Here is a 13,134-nt window from a genome sequence, read left to right as displayed (position 1 = left end):
CTGCTGGGAGCTGATGAACAGTGAATGCCCTGCCCTGCCCTGCTTGTGTTGCGCGTGGCCAGGCCCGCAGCTCACGTCCGAGAGGACTCCTAGATGTGAATTGGCCGTGCCACAGCAGCAGTTCTGCAAGGAAGCTAGGAAGCTAGACTGTGCTTTTTGTTTAATCACCATTCACCAAACGGATTTGGAATCTTCTTTTTGGTACTAGCTGGGGAGGAATGCACACATGCAGTCTGTTGTGACACGTTCGTGATGGTGCCTAGTGTGGCTCCCAAGAGCACTACAAGCTCTCAGAAATGTTCTCCCAGGCCTTCAGAGGAGGGAGAGGTTCCTGGGGAAGGCAGGGAAGCCTGTTTCTGTCCTCACACCAGAGAAACAAACCTAGGAGACAACCGAGACAAGAAATTCCCAATTTAAGTCCTTTTTTCTTTATGGGGAGGGTCATTTGGAATGGTAGCCTCGCTTCCTTCCCATGGCTGCATCTATGATATCTTTTCCTCCTGTTTTCTAATGTGTCACTGAGACAGGAAATAAGGCAGAAAGAGACTTGTGAACCTCTGTCTCTCAGACAGGGGCCTCCCCACAGGAGGATCACAGGGAGTGAATGAGAAGGAGAACATCCCACAACGGTCCTGGTCAGGACGGTCTCCACATCCATGATCCTGTGGTTCCTGGTCCCCTGGTTCCAGGGATGTTTCTGGAGTGACTGTGCTTCCCGGGAGCCAGCTGAGGGAGCAGGGCGTGCTCTCAGATGCCCGTGGGTGTGGCCAGTGGTACAAGCAGACCCTTCCCAGGCAGCTGATGCCAGGCAGGTGCAGGTAGGTGATCGGCCGCTGCTGCAGCTCACCCCATGGGTCCCAGGCCAGAAGGTGCTCCCTCAGAGCCGGTGTCTCCCTGCAGCTCAGAAGAAAAAGGGTCAGGTAGGCCCCAGAGAGAGCCAGCCACACCACTCCACACACCTGTCTCAGCCACAGCCATGAAACTAAAGATGTATTTTAATTTAGTGACAGCTTTTTGTTACAGATGTTTAAAGATTATGAAGAATAAATTGTGAGGAAAATTGTTTTTTCACTCTTTTACCATTTGTTGTGGAGAGAAATAGGTAAGTGCAGGGAGTTTGCGATAAAAACAGCACCTGGAGGTTCTTCAGAAGTGAATCTGATGGCCAGCGCGGTGGCTCACACCTGTAATCCAAACACTTTGGGAGGCCAAGGCAGGCAGATCACCTAAGGTCAGGAGTTCAAGACCAGCGTGACCAACATGGGGAAACCCTGTCTCTACTAAAAATAAAAAAATTACCCAGGCATGGTGGTGGGCACCTGTAATCCCAGCTACTCAGGAGGCTGAGGCAGGAGAATTGCTTGAACCCAGGAGGTGGAGGTTGCAGTGAGCCGAGATCGCGCCACCGCACTCCAGCCTGGGTGACAGCAAGACTCCATCTAAAAAAAAAAAAAAGAAGAAGAAGTGAATCTGATGTTTGCACTCCACTTTTGAACCATTCGCTCTCACTGCTGTCACCATAAAGACGTGGTGTTGCTGATGCAGGTTCTGGTGGCTGGTTAAGTTTTGATCATCACCTGGCCTCCTGAGATCTCGCTGCCTTCTTAGGAAAGGTGACTGGCTTCTGTGTGGGAAGCTATTGTTTAACATGCAATGATTCCGTCCTGCCTGCCACCGTGCACCGTCCCAAGTATTGAATTTTGACCTTTTCTTTTCAAGTTTCTGTGCTTATCTGTTCTTAGTGCTTACTTTTGCTAGTTACAATAATATTACCAAAATAATACACATATAGCTTTGGCAAAAAAAAAAAAAAAAAAAAAAAAAAAAGAAAAACATGAGCAGAATAAGACAATTCCTTGGGACACAGTTTGGACCCTGACCAAATGCCTTTCTGTAGGCAGAAAGGCTGTCTGCCAGTGGGAGAGTAGCTGTTAAGTTGGAAAAGAAGGTCATGCCGCCTGACCTGGCCCCAGCCTTGCAAGGACACAGGAGCCACACTGCTTGCATCATCTGAGCCTTGCTCCAGAAGGCCTAGCCGCTCTCTTCCTAGGGGTGATTCAGGGACTTAATCTTGGACCAGACCCCCCTCTATACCTGCCCAGCTCCAGACCCCTCTCTTGGATCGAGGGCATCTGTGCTAGACCCAGTGGGTCACTCTGGCAGCTTCATCTGAGCCAAAGATGTGGGTCCCTCCATGGCTGTGCGACTTGCCTGTAAGGAAAGCAGTCTTTTACTCAGAGGAGAAGGAAAATCATCTTCCCTGGTCTCAGTGCTACATTACCACTCAGCAATTTGAGGAAATCCTCCAGTTTTCCTATACGAGGAAGCACGCCACATTGAAAAAAAGAAAAAAAAGAGTTGGTTAAACTGAGCCCCCAATATCTGTGACTATGCTCGTGGTGCTGCTGCCTGGAACACAGATGTTGAGCGGGGAGCCTCGTGGCCGTCTGAGCAGCGCTGACTGTCCATCTCATGCTGGGCAGGGACCCTGGGCAGGTGGACATAAGACCAGTATTGATTGGCCAGGGCCACAGGGGCTGAGTGTCTTCCAGTCTGCCTGGAACAGCGAAAGCAGCTGTACAGACCAGCGACAGTGGGAGGGCTTGCTGGGATGGATGGGAACAGCAGACAGCTTGTGTCCTATTCAACTTGCCCGCTGTACTTTGCCTCCTGACCTGTCATCAGAAGAAATAACACTGGCCCAGACCAGCTACCCACATGACCACAGAACCAGCGGTCTGCCCTGTCCTAGGTTAGGTCATCATGGTTTAGAATAAAACAATAAGGCACATTTATTATGGGCATTGAAGGCTTAAGGTTTTCCTTAATTTCCTAATTTTTAGTCAACAATGATTAGCCTTCATTATGTGTGCAAAGAGGAATTTGAAGGCAAGGGAAATGTAAGAAAAATATTGCCATTCAGAAGAGAGGTTTATTGATATTTCTTTCTTCTTATGTATTTTATGATATTCACTTTTAACCACATTTCATCCAAAAAGTTGATGCAGCTTTAACATGAATGTTACATTTTACTTACAAGGAATGATTACTTGTGTTCTCTTTGTAAAGGAAAGACAATATTGTATTTTTATTAAATAATGTACAGATCTTCTCTGTATTTTTGAATCATTATATGGATTATGGATATATTGCTTAACAAATTTTTTTTGGAACAAAATAAAAAGAGGCCACATTTGTGCTCTGGAATGTTCTTCCCTGTTTGGCAATGGTTGCCTCTTAGTACTAATTTTTGGTGGTGCTATTAATTTTCTGCATCACCATCAGTATTTCCATGGCACCGAGGGAAGACCACGTCAGGCTGACTGTCAGATGCCACTTTCCTGCTATTCACCTAAACAGTCCTTCATTTAAATATCTGCAATAGAACCGCGAATAGAAAAATCATTAAAGAAGAAATACATCTTGTTAACAAATATTTGTATAATGTTCAATCTTACAATAATGTTTATAGAAGCAAGTTATAAGATAAAAATTTTCCCCCTATCAAATTAATAAAGATTTTTAAATATGAGCACTCCCTCTGCTGGCGAGCACAGGGGAAGTGGGCACGCTTAAGCAACACTAGATGGGGAATGAATTGGTGCAATCCTTTTGCAGTGGTAATGTGAATAAATAGGTTTAAAATCATCAGAAGCTTTAGTACAGAAATACACTTGTTCTAAGCTAATAATCCTAAATATTATAAAAGTACATACAAACATTTATTATGACATCGTTTATGATTGTTAAAAATATGAAACCATCTAATTCCTTAAAATTATGTGGGCAGATTAAATTACAGCACATCTATAACATTAAATAACACATAATAACAAAAACCATAAAAAACTTGTGATGAACATGGAAATGTGTATGCTATTTTATCTTAACTGAAAAAAAAGGAAACAAAATTGTGTCTTTAAAAGAATCACAACTATGTAAAAATGCATCGAAAAGAATCAGACAAGAAATATGCCAATATATGACCAGTATTTATCTATCTGCCTCTATTTTTCTACATTTTTTAAATTTTCTCTACTAATCATAATTTTTATAATGTAAATATAAAACATTCTATTTAAATATAAATAAATTATGTAGCAAATTATACTTTTGATAATATAGATAAGTATCTGTTTACTTTTTATAATAGTGTCTACTCAAAGTGATAATGCTGAAGACTAATTTTAGAGTCAAAAATAGAAATAAGACAACAGATAAGACTACCCCTTTAAGAAACATGGAATGGAAGAAACAACTTCAAAAACATAATTTTAATGTAATTGTGAGTGTCCTGCATACTGGGGAGTGGGCTGAGGAGAGGAGATTCCCTTGCTATTATTACCAAACTCTGCATGTTTGTAAAAAAATGATTAACCACCCTCTAAGTAAATGCCATCTGTAGGTTATGCCATTTCCTGTTTAAATGCACAAAGAAAGTTTTTATTTTGTTTTGTCTTCTAGAACTTCTTTAGCAGAAAACTAATTATATGAACTACATACATTAGAGAGTTTTTGGTTAAATATTGTAGAAATCAGCCTGATATCGCTTGGCTGTGTCCCCACCCAGATCTCATCTTAAACTGTAGCTCCACAATTCCCACATGTTGTGTGAGGGAGCCCGTGGGAGGTAACTGAATCATAGCAGTGGTCTTTCCTGTGTTATTCTCATGATAGTGAATAAGTCTCATGAGATCCGATGGTTTTATAAAGGGAGTTTCCCTGCACAAGCTCTCTTCTCTTGCCTGCTGCCATGTGAGACCTGTCTTTCACTTTCCACCATGATTGTGAGGCCTCCCCAGCCACGTGGAACTGTGAGACCATTAAACCTCTTTCTTTTGTAAATTGCCCATTCTTGGGTATGTCTTTATCAGCAGCATGAAAATAGACTAATACACAGCCCTAACTGCTTCCTGTACAATGGATTGATTTTAGGATTCGACGAGAAGATTCTGGAAAGAGTCACAATGACCAAATTAGAAAACAACTGGACCCCCAGGAGGTGGCACTGCCAAGAGGGCCCCTCCATCCCCTCCTGCTCTGCTCCTTCTTCTTGCAAACTGCTCTCCCCTCCCCAAGAACACATGGGTGGCAAACAGTCACCTGAAGGATCGCCAACTTTTCTTCTCACAATCTTAACACTTAAGAGATGGTTTCGTCTCTTCATTCCACTTGCAAAATTCCCAGAAAACAGCTCTATCCTAATTTGGGTCTGGTGGTTATTCCTGAACCAAGGACTTACCGTGGCCAGGAGCAGTGTGGAGACGTCCCTGGCCCAGGAAGAGCCACTCATCCACCTCTAAACCAAACAAATATGGCCAGAGGCAGCACCACGTCCTAACACAGCTTCCCCACAACCATGAGGATGGCAGTGAGAAAGCACTGGAGATGCTGTAACAGAGCAGACCACTCACACAGGCCATCCCACTAGAGGCTGCCTTTATTTCAGTTTACCTTACCTTTCAGTTAATAAACGTGTAAATATCTCAGCACAGAAAAATCTGAAATAGAGACAATTTAACTTGCAGAACTGAGAATCTGTGCCAAACTAACTTCAGCTTTTCTTTTCCTGCACTGAGATCATTCTTCTCCTTCCACATTATTTAAAGAGAGTTAGAGGCCGGGTGCGGTGGCTCATGTCTATAATCCCAGCACTTTGGGAGACCAAGACAGGCAGATCACCTGAGATAAGGAGTTCGAGAGCAGCCTGGCCAACATGGCAAAACCCCATCTCTACTAAAAATACAAAAATTAGCCGGGCATGGTGGCATGTACCTGTAATCCCAGCTACTCGGGAGGCCGAGGCAGGAGAATCACTTGAGCCTGGGAGGCAGAGGTTGCAGTGAGCCGAGATCATGCCACTGCACTCCAGCCTGGGCAACAGAGCAAGACTCTGTCTCAAAATAAATAAATTAATTAATTAATAATAATAATAAAGAAGGTTAAAGATAAAGGTATGATTTCCTTAACATGCAGCCTTAAGAAGGGAGCTTCAGTTTTGAATTTTTAACAGATGCTTCTGTATTTGGAAACCACTATTATAAGCTTCAGTCTGTACAAAGGTCAATAGAGAAAGTCATTCTACTCCCACTAGATGTCTGTTGTGTATGTGTAGCACCCAGACAAACTAAAGGCATCCATTAATAGAATATGCACCTGGATATGGAATGCCAGCTGTATACCAAAGGCCAAGGATGAATGCAGTAGCAAAGACTATATTTTAATGTGCTGGCAAACTATAAGAGCTCAAACAGACTGAGCATGGTGGCTCACGCCTGTAATCCCAGCACTTTGGGAGGCCGAGGTGGGTGGATCACCAGAGGTCAGGAGTTGAAGACCAGCCTGACCAACATGGTGAAACCTCATCTCTACTAAAAAAAAAAAAAAAAAAAATACAAATTAGCCGGGCATGGTAGCGCATGCCTGTAATCCCAGCTACTTGGGAGGCTGAGCCAGGAGAATCACCTGAACTCCGGACGTGGAGTTTGCAGTGAGCAAAGATCACACTATTGCACCCCAGCCTGGGCCACAAAAGTAAAACTCCATCAAAAAAAAAAAAGAGCTCAAACAGAATCTGACTACTTCCAGACCTTGAAGAAATTATTGATTTTGAGTCTTTATTTATTTAGGAAACGAGCAGTATGGACCAGATTAATTTTCAAGTTGCAGCTAAGTCTCAAATTCTGAAGGCTCTTCTCAAAGACTAACACTGTTGCTGATAGAAAATTCTTAAAGAATACATATTTTCTCTTGATTACCGGTTAGAATGGATTCAGTCCAATATCTGATCTTCATTAAGAAAAACCTTGAAAATGTCAATGGGCTTTAAGTTCCCAGGAGAAGGCAAGTCATTTATTTGAACTTCTCTTCTCTCTTAAAAGGTTTCTCTTAGCAGGGGTGAGGAGCGGAGCACTCTGCCTTCCAGAGAAGGATTGCAGCACAACCACCTGTGCAGGCTATAAAAAGCCGCTGCGCTCCGTGTGGGGGAAGAGAGCCCAGCTTTCCGATCACTTCTCCGCATTGTGTCCCTGGGTAAGCGTCCAACATGTGACCAAAGCCTCCGCAAAGAGAGGTGGGTGCTTGGCTGAGCTGTTTTGCTCAAGAATAACTCTACAAGTCACATTTGCTGAAAATAAACCCTTGTGGCATGAATTTCCTAAGAACTCAGCAGATCAGTCCAAGTTGAAGATGAGAGAGAGAGAAGGAAAGAGAACTTGCTACTTTCTAGTTGTTTGGCAGAGAGAGAGCGTGCCAGTGAGTGAGCGCAGGTGCACGTGTCTTGTGCTTGGAATAGCCCGTCTCAGGGCACCTCTGTCTGGAGGGGCCCTCGTGTGTCCTGACTGCTCTGGTCCACTATGATCCTGAGACTCTAAGCTCAGCTCCTGGCCTTCTTGGAGTGGCACCACCATGCGTTGTCCCCAGCCTCCCAGAGCACCCAAGGGGGAAAGCTATGGTGTCCATACTACAAAGCACAGGAGAAGTAGGGAGATTTCGGTCTGAAGTAGATGGAGCCCTCACAATGTAAGGGAGATAGCGTATAGCAAATCTCCATCTCAAAGGGGACAAAAATAGTCTTAACTTAAAGACCGTTATTCAAAAAAAGTATATTGATTGAGCCAATTTTAATTTATATAGAGGCCTAGAAGAATATGTTTATACGAATATCTGGAAAGAGCTGCATTGAAATGCTGACAATGATTAGCTTCAATGTAGAAATGTTTGTAGATTTTTTCTTTTTGTCTATCTATTGTGTATTTTCAACATATAGTTTTTTTAAGTTCTTTTCTTTAGAAATCTCAAACTGAAGCAATAACAGCAGGAAGGGACATTTGTTGAGCCTGGGAGTTGGGATCTTGTGTTCTAAGCAAGAATTTAAACCTTTCCTCCATATATTTGTGTCCTCTACTTTTCTGGCTTGGTGTCACATCTTCTAAGTGCTGGCAGTAAATCATACAGGATAGTATCATAAAGTGTTCTCAAAGTAATTTTATAGTTTCATTAGAAAGAAACATTGGTATAGAAGAAAAATAACAAGTCTTCGTATTTTCAGGAACATAGATCCAAATTTAGTTTAAAATCAAGAACAATCACAAGTCAGTATGCAAGAGTAATGGCCCAGACAATGCTTGTTGATGTTAAATTAATTATAATTTGTTAATTCATTTACAAATGATGGTAAATTGAAATCGTCAGTATTTGTTGATGTTAAATGAATTCAACACTTGTTAAATGAAATGAAACTTCAATTTCTTTAAGGGGTGGACTTCTTTCTTTGTAAGATCCCTGTAGTGTGTTCTGTGAAATCCTCTGTCTTGGAGCAAAGGAGAAGGAGGAAGGATGAGAGGGTGACATTTAAACCATACAGCCAAACTTCAAGGGGCAGCAGCAACCTCTGGTGCATGCCCAAATTCAGAGCAGGAATTGTTGCAGAAAACCAAATGGCTCTTCAAGACTTAAGAGGGGAAGTGTCTGTGTAACCAGTAGGAATAGCAAAAGCCTACCACTCACTTAAAACAGGCCCACTGAGAAGCTCCTGTCTCGTATCCTGCACTCTCAGAAACAGAAGTTTCATGAGTTGCTTTTTCTTTTTAATTGCGTTTAGCAACTTCCCTGTCATTCAGACACGTATTCATGCCACAAGCACTGGTCAGATGTGCGCTGCGTGTGGGACACAGAGCTGAGCTTATGAAAGAGCTCATGGCCAGTGAGAAACCAATGTAGAATCGAAGCCAGTGCAGTGTGGTCCGCACTAACATGGAGGGCAAAGTTGCCAGGGGAGGACCGAGAAGGAGGCATCCCCACTGGGGAAACAGGAAAGTTTCTAGAAGAGATGACACTGGGCCAGGTCTTCTATTCAGAGAAGAGTATTGCAAGCAGGGGAACATCTTGACACAGACCTGGGGTCACAAAACAAAGGAGGTTCCAGGACAAAAGGCCTATGCTCCCCTGGGAACTGCTGGGAACCTATGGCATAGGTGATGATAAGCCACTCCTCCACAGGAAGGTGACATGATCGGATTTGTGCTTTAAAGTGAAAATCTGCCTGCCATTGAGAAGGTGGGGTGGAAGAAGTAGGGAGCTTGCTGTTTTGCAGTAAACCATACAGGAGAGATGAGGGCCTGGGTGGTAGCCAAGAAAACTGGGAGCTTGTGAGATACTTCAGAGGAAGAAATTAACAAGGCTTGCTCTCAGATTAGACACAGGAGGTGAGAGAAATGGGTCACTTTACATGAACAAGCTTTTTTTTTGAAAAAAATAGATAAATTGCTTAGTGACTAACAACTAACTGCTTTGCAAAAAAAAAAAAAAGTGCAAAAAAAAAATCATTTGTTAGAGTTCACCATTGTTAATCTTATAAAAGCAAAAGTAGTGATATGGTTTGGCCGTGTCCCCACCCAAATCTCCTCTTGGGTTGTAGTTCCCATAATCCCCACATGTTATGGGAGAGACCTGCCAGGGGGTAAATTAATTATGGGGGCTGTTGCCTCCATGCTGTTCTCCTGATAGTGAGTGAGTTCTCACGAGATCTGAGGGTTATATTCTGGGTTTTTCCCCCACTTTACTGTGCACTTCTCCTTGCTTCCACCATGTGAAGAAGGATGTGTTTGCTTCCCCTTCCACCATGATTGTAAGTTTCCTGAGGCCTGCCCAGCCCCTGTGGAACTGTGATTCAATTAAAGCTCTTTACTTTATAATTTACCCAGTCAGGAAGTTCTTCATAGCAGCATGAGAACAGAGAAATACAAGTTGTATATGGCCTGTGATATCAGGGGCATTCAGTTCAGACTGGCTTCTCTGAAGCCATCCCTCAGAAATGGGTGAAATACCTGCCCTGAGCATCTCAGAAAAGTCTCAGGTCCCTGACTTACTGAGCTGGAGGTTGAAGTCACCTGCTCTCCCAGCTCCTCTGAAGGAAACTGACTTGCATTTCCTAGATTTGGAATTAAAATTTCAGGCAGAAGAAAAAGCAACCTAAATTTTTGCTTTTCCTTCAGTTTCTTTAAACAATTTCAAAGCTAAGGACAATGACCTAAAATTGCTACAGTATCAGATTTTGGAAGAGAAGATACAGCTAAAGGACACATGGGAGCTGGTCTAGGTTGCAGTTAGGGAATTCATTTAACCTTCAGTCTTGGCCTCATGGTCTGTCCCAAGGTGGGCATCCTCCTTCCTCTTTCACCGCTAGATGTCAGGGGTGAGATCCTTGCCCTGTCTTGCAATATCTTTGTCATTTTAAATGTTGATCTCTGGCCTTTCCCTTTGTAGTTAAGTTTCTTATCATGCACAGCCTATAATGCTTATAATAACAAAAAGGCCACAGCGACCACAAGGAGAGCCACTGGAGGGCCACCAGGGAGTGTGAGTTTCCTGGGACGTGGCCTCTTCAGCACCTGATGGGCTTGGGGAGGAGATGAGAAGAAGCACAGAGAGGAATAGAACTGGCAGGGGCCATGAGAACTGGCAATGCCCCCGTCCCCAGTGCCACCCCGGTCTCTGCTAACGCCCAAACTCAGAATTACCCCATAATGAGTTTTTTCCTTTTTAATCCTGATGAATTAGAAATAAGGGTATCTAGAAGCAGGCAGAGACTCCTGGAGAAGGAGGAAATAATCTTCTTTTCCAAGGGTGGCTCGGAGATGTTTTTGGTCGTTTATCATTTGGGTAAAGAGTGGGGATGGGATTGTTCTAGACTCCTCTGTGAGGTCTGTCTCCCCTCAGGGAGACACAGGCAACCCTGAGATGGAAAATTGGTGTCTCCCCTAGCCTGTCCCAGGGGCAGCAAATTGAAAGATTAGGATTAGTGCTTTGCTCCCTTGGAAAGCCAAAGAGACAATGGAAGAAAGAGTTCCATGGGCTGGTGGTTGTCCAAGACCAGGTCTGTTGCCAAAGGATAGAATGATCTTGGCATGGCGTCAACAGGGAGAGTCCCTGAGCAGGAGTCAATTTCCTCTTGGTAGCCAGGGCCCCTCCTCGTTATTGCTAATCACTCTGGGTCACACTATGCCCCGCCCCTTGTTCTTTGTAACTCATTGAACCCACCATCCCTACACCAAGTAAGGGCCACATGCAATGCTTGATTCTGTGTCCTGCTTGGCCGCCGGGGCACCATCCCACCAGGGACTGATATCAGCAATGCCTTTCCCCTGTTGTGTAGCCACCCAGCCTCAACGCAGGAGCTGGCTAGCTCATGGCATTGAGTATGTAGTCATTTCCATAACAGAGAGGCAGTCGCCGGTGACACCCTGACTTAACAAACCCATCTTCACCTCTGACGTTTTGGGGCCTCCCTGCACACAATAACCATCCCTCAGAATTGGGTGAAATATCTGCCCTGAGCACCTCAGAAAAGTCTTGGATCCCTGACTTACTGAGCTGGAGGTTGACGTCACCTGCTCTCCCAACTCCTCTGAAGGAAACCGACTTGCATTTCCTAGATTTGGAATTATCTGCTCACACCTGAGGTTCAGCCTGGGTTCTCAGGCCAAAACTCTTGCTTCGTAGAAACGGCTAACCGAGCCTGAGAACTGCAGCCTTGCCCTCAGAATCACTCATTCCTGTGTCCTCAACCCATGGAACTGTTTTTGTTAAAATGTGTTTACAATTATAAAAGTGTCACTCCTTTGGAAACTTTATTTCCACTGGGGCACAGAATTATGATATAATTTAAAGTAGAACATATTTCTTTTGTTAGTTGTAAGAAATTTACTCAAAAGCAGTCTCTGCCTAACAGACAAATATGGGGAACATGAAACTGAAACAGGAGAGTTCCCCAATTCCCTGTGCAGGACGTGCAACAGGGGTGTGGCTCGCCTACAGCTCAAACCCCTAAGGGGAGCATGCAGATGGGCAGGTGCAGAAGCCAGGGAAAGCCCTTTTGGGCTCTGGCCCCATGGCAGCATCTAGGGATGGATGTCTGTGACTCCCCAAGCCCAAGTGGGTGTGTGTTACAAAGCTCTTTCAGATTTGCCATCTGGGCTTGTGTGCTAATCAGCTCAATGGACCCTCTGCCTTATCGCAAGGGCAGGGGACCAGTGTAACAACCTTCTGTATCCCGAGCTCTTGCCAGTGTCCTGAAAGAATCAAATCACATATAGGCTCAAAGGATGAATGAAAGGTTTTACTGAGTGGTAGAGATGGCTCTCAGGGAGATGGATGGAGAGCCAGAACAGGGGATGGAGCGGGAAGGTGGTCTTCCCCTGGAGTCGGGCCGCCCAGTGGCGAGACTTTTCTAACTGCCCCCGGCCGAACTCCGCTTGGCATTCAGACATCCCTCCTCTCCTCTCTCTCTCTCTCCGCTGCGTTGTTCCACCGTTACTGATCTGCTGGCCCGCTGGTCCACTGGTCTGCTAATCCCAATATTTGGCTGCTTGCGTGCGTGCCCACTGAGGTCTCGGGTTTATATGGGGGCAAGATGGGGGGCGTGGCAGGCCAAAAGGCAACTTTTGGGGCACGAAAACAGAAATGGCTGTCCTCATTTAGGGCCGTGGGTCTTCAGGATTGAGCTTGGGCCTTTGTCGGGAACCACCCTCTTCTACCCAGTATTTTCCTGTCTCCTGTCCATATCAAAACGAGAGGCAATCTGAAAGAAAACAGAGAATGAATTTATTCCTTTCATGAGCTTTTTAAAAAGATGAACCGACCACTCAGAGTCTTCATAAAATGTCTTACAATTGTTAATAATATCTAGTACACAGCCCTCATGAAGTGGCAGGCAGCCATCTAAGCACTCCACCTAGAGTAACTTGTGTAATACTCTGTCAACCAACCCAACTGGGTAATAAGAACCATTATTACTGATATTTGACAGACAGGAAACTGAGGCACAGACAGGTTAAGTAACTCACCTATGAGCATGGCTGGTCCATGGCAGAGCTGGGTGCAAACTTCTCAAGACAGAGGACGCACTATGCTGTCCTGATCCCTAAAAGGGATAAATAACAAAAGAAGAGTCTATGATGAATCACTTTGCGACTTAGCAGAGGAAAAGCAGATGGCTCAAAACAGCTAAACAATGCCCTTGGGGATGACCCCATGGAACCCCATGAGGTAAGGGCCGCCTGACCATTCATTCCACCTCTAGGCCCAGATCCCAGAGCCCAGGCCACTGGCCTAGGAAGGGACATTAGGATTCCT

General features: G+C 44.5%; 1 long non-coding RNA gene across 1 annotated transcript; it reads right to left on the bottom strand.

Annotated features, from left to right (window-relative positions):
* Positions 1–12,097: 12,097 nt before the first annotated feature.
* LOC126953673 (uncharacterized) lies at positions 12,098–12,912 on the bottom strand. Its single transcript, XR_007725296.1, has 2 exons — positions 12,846–12,912; positions 12,098–12,580 (listed from the first exon to the last, which is right to left on the bottom strand). It is a non-coding gene; the product is annotated as an uncharacterized LOC126953673 (long non-coding RNA).
* Between the last annotated feature and the right edge of the window lie 222 nt (positions 12,913–13,134).

This window comes from Macaca thibetana, chromosome 4 (genome assembly GCF_024542745.1).
Source record: "Macaca thibetana thibetana isolate TM-01 chromosome 4, ASM2454274v1, whole genome shotgun sequence".
Lineage (NCBI taxonomy): Eukaryota > Metazoa > Chordata > Mammalia > Primates > Cercopithecidae > Macaca > Macaca thibetana.
The sequence above is the reverse complement of the archived record's forward strand: the minus strand, read 5'-3'. Positions and strand labels throughout refer to the sequence as shown.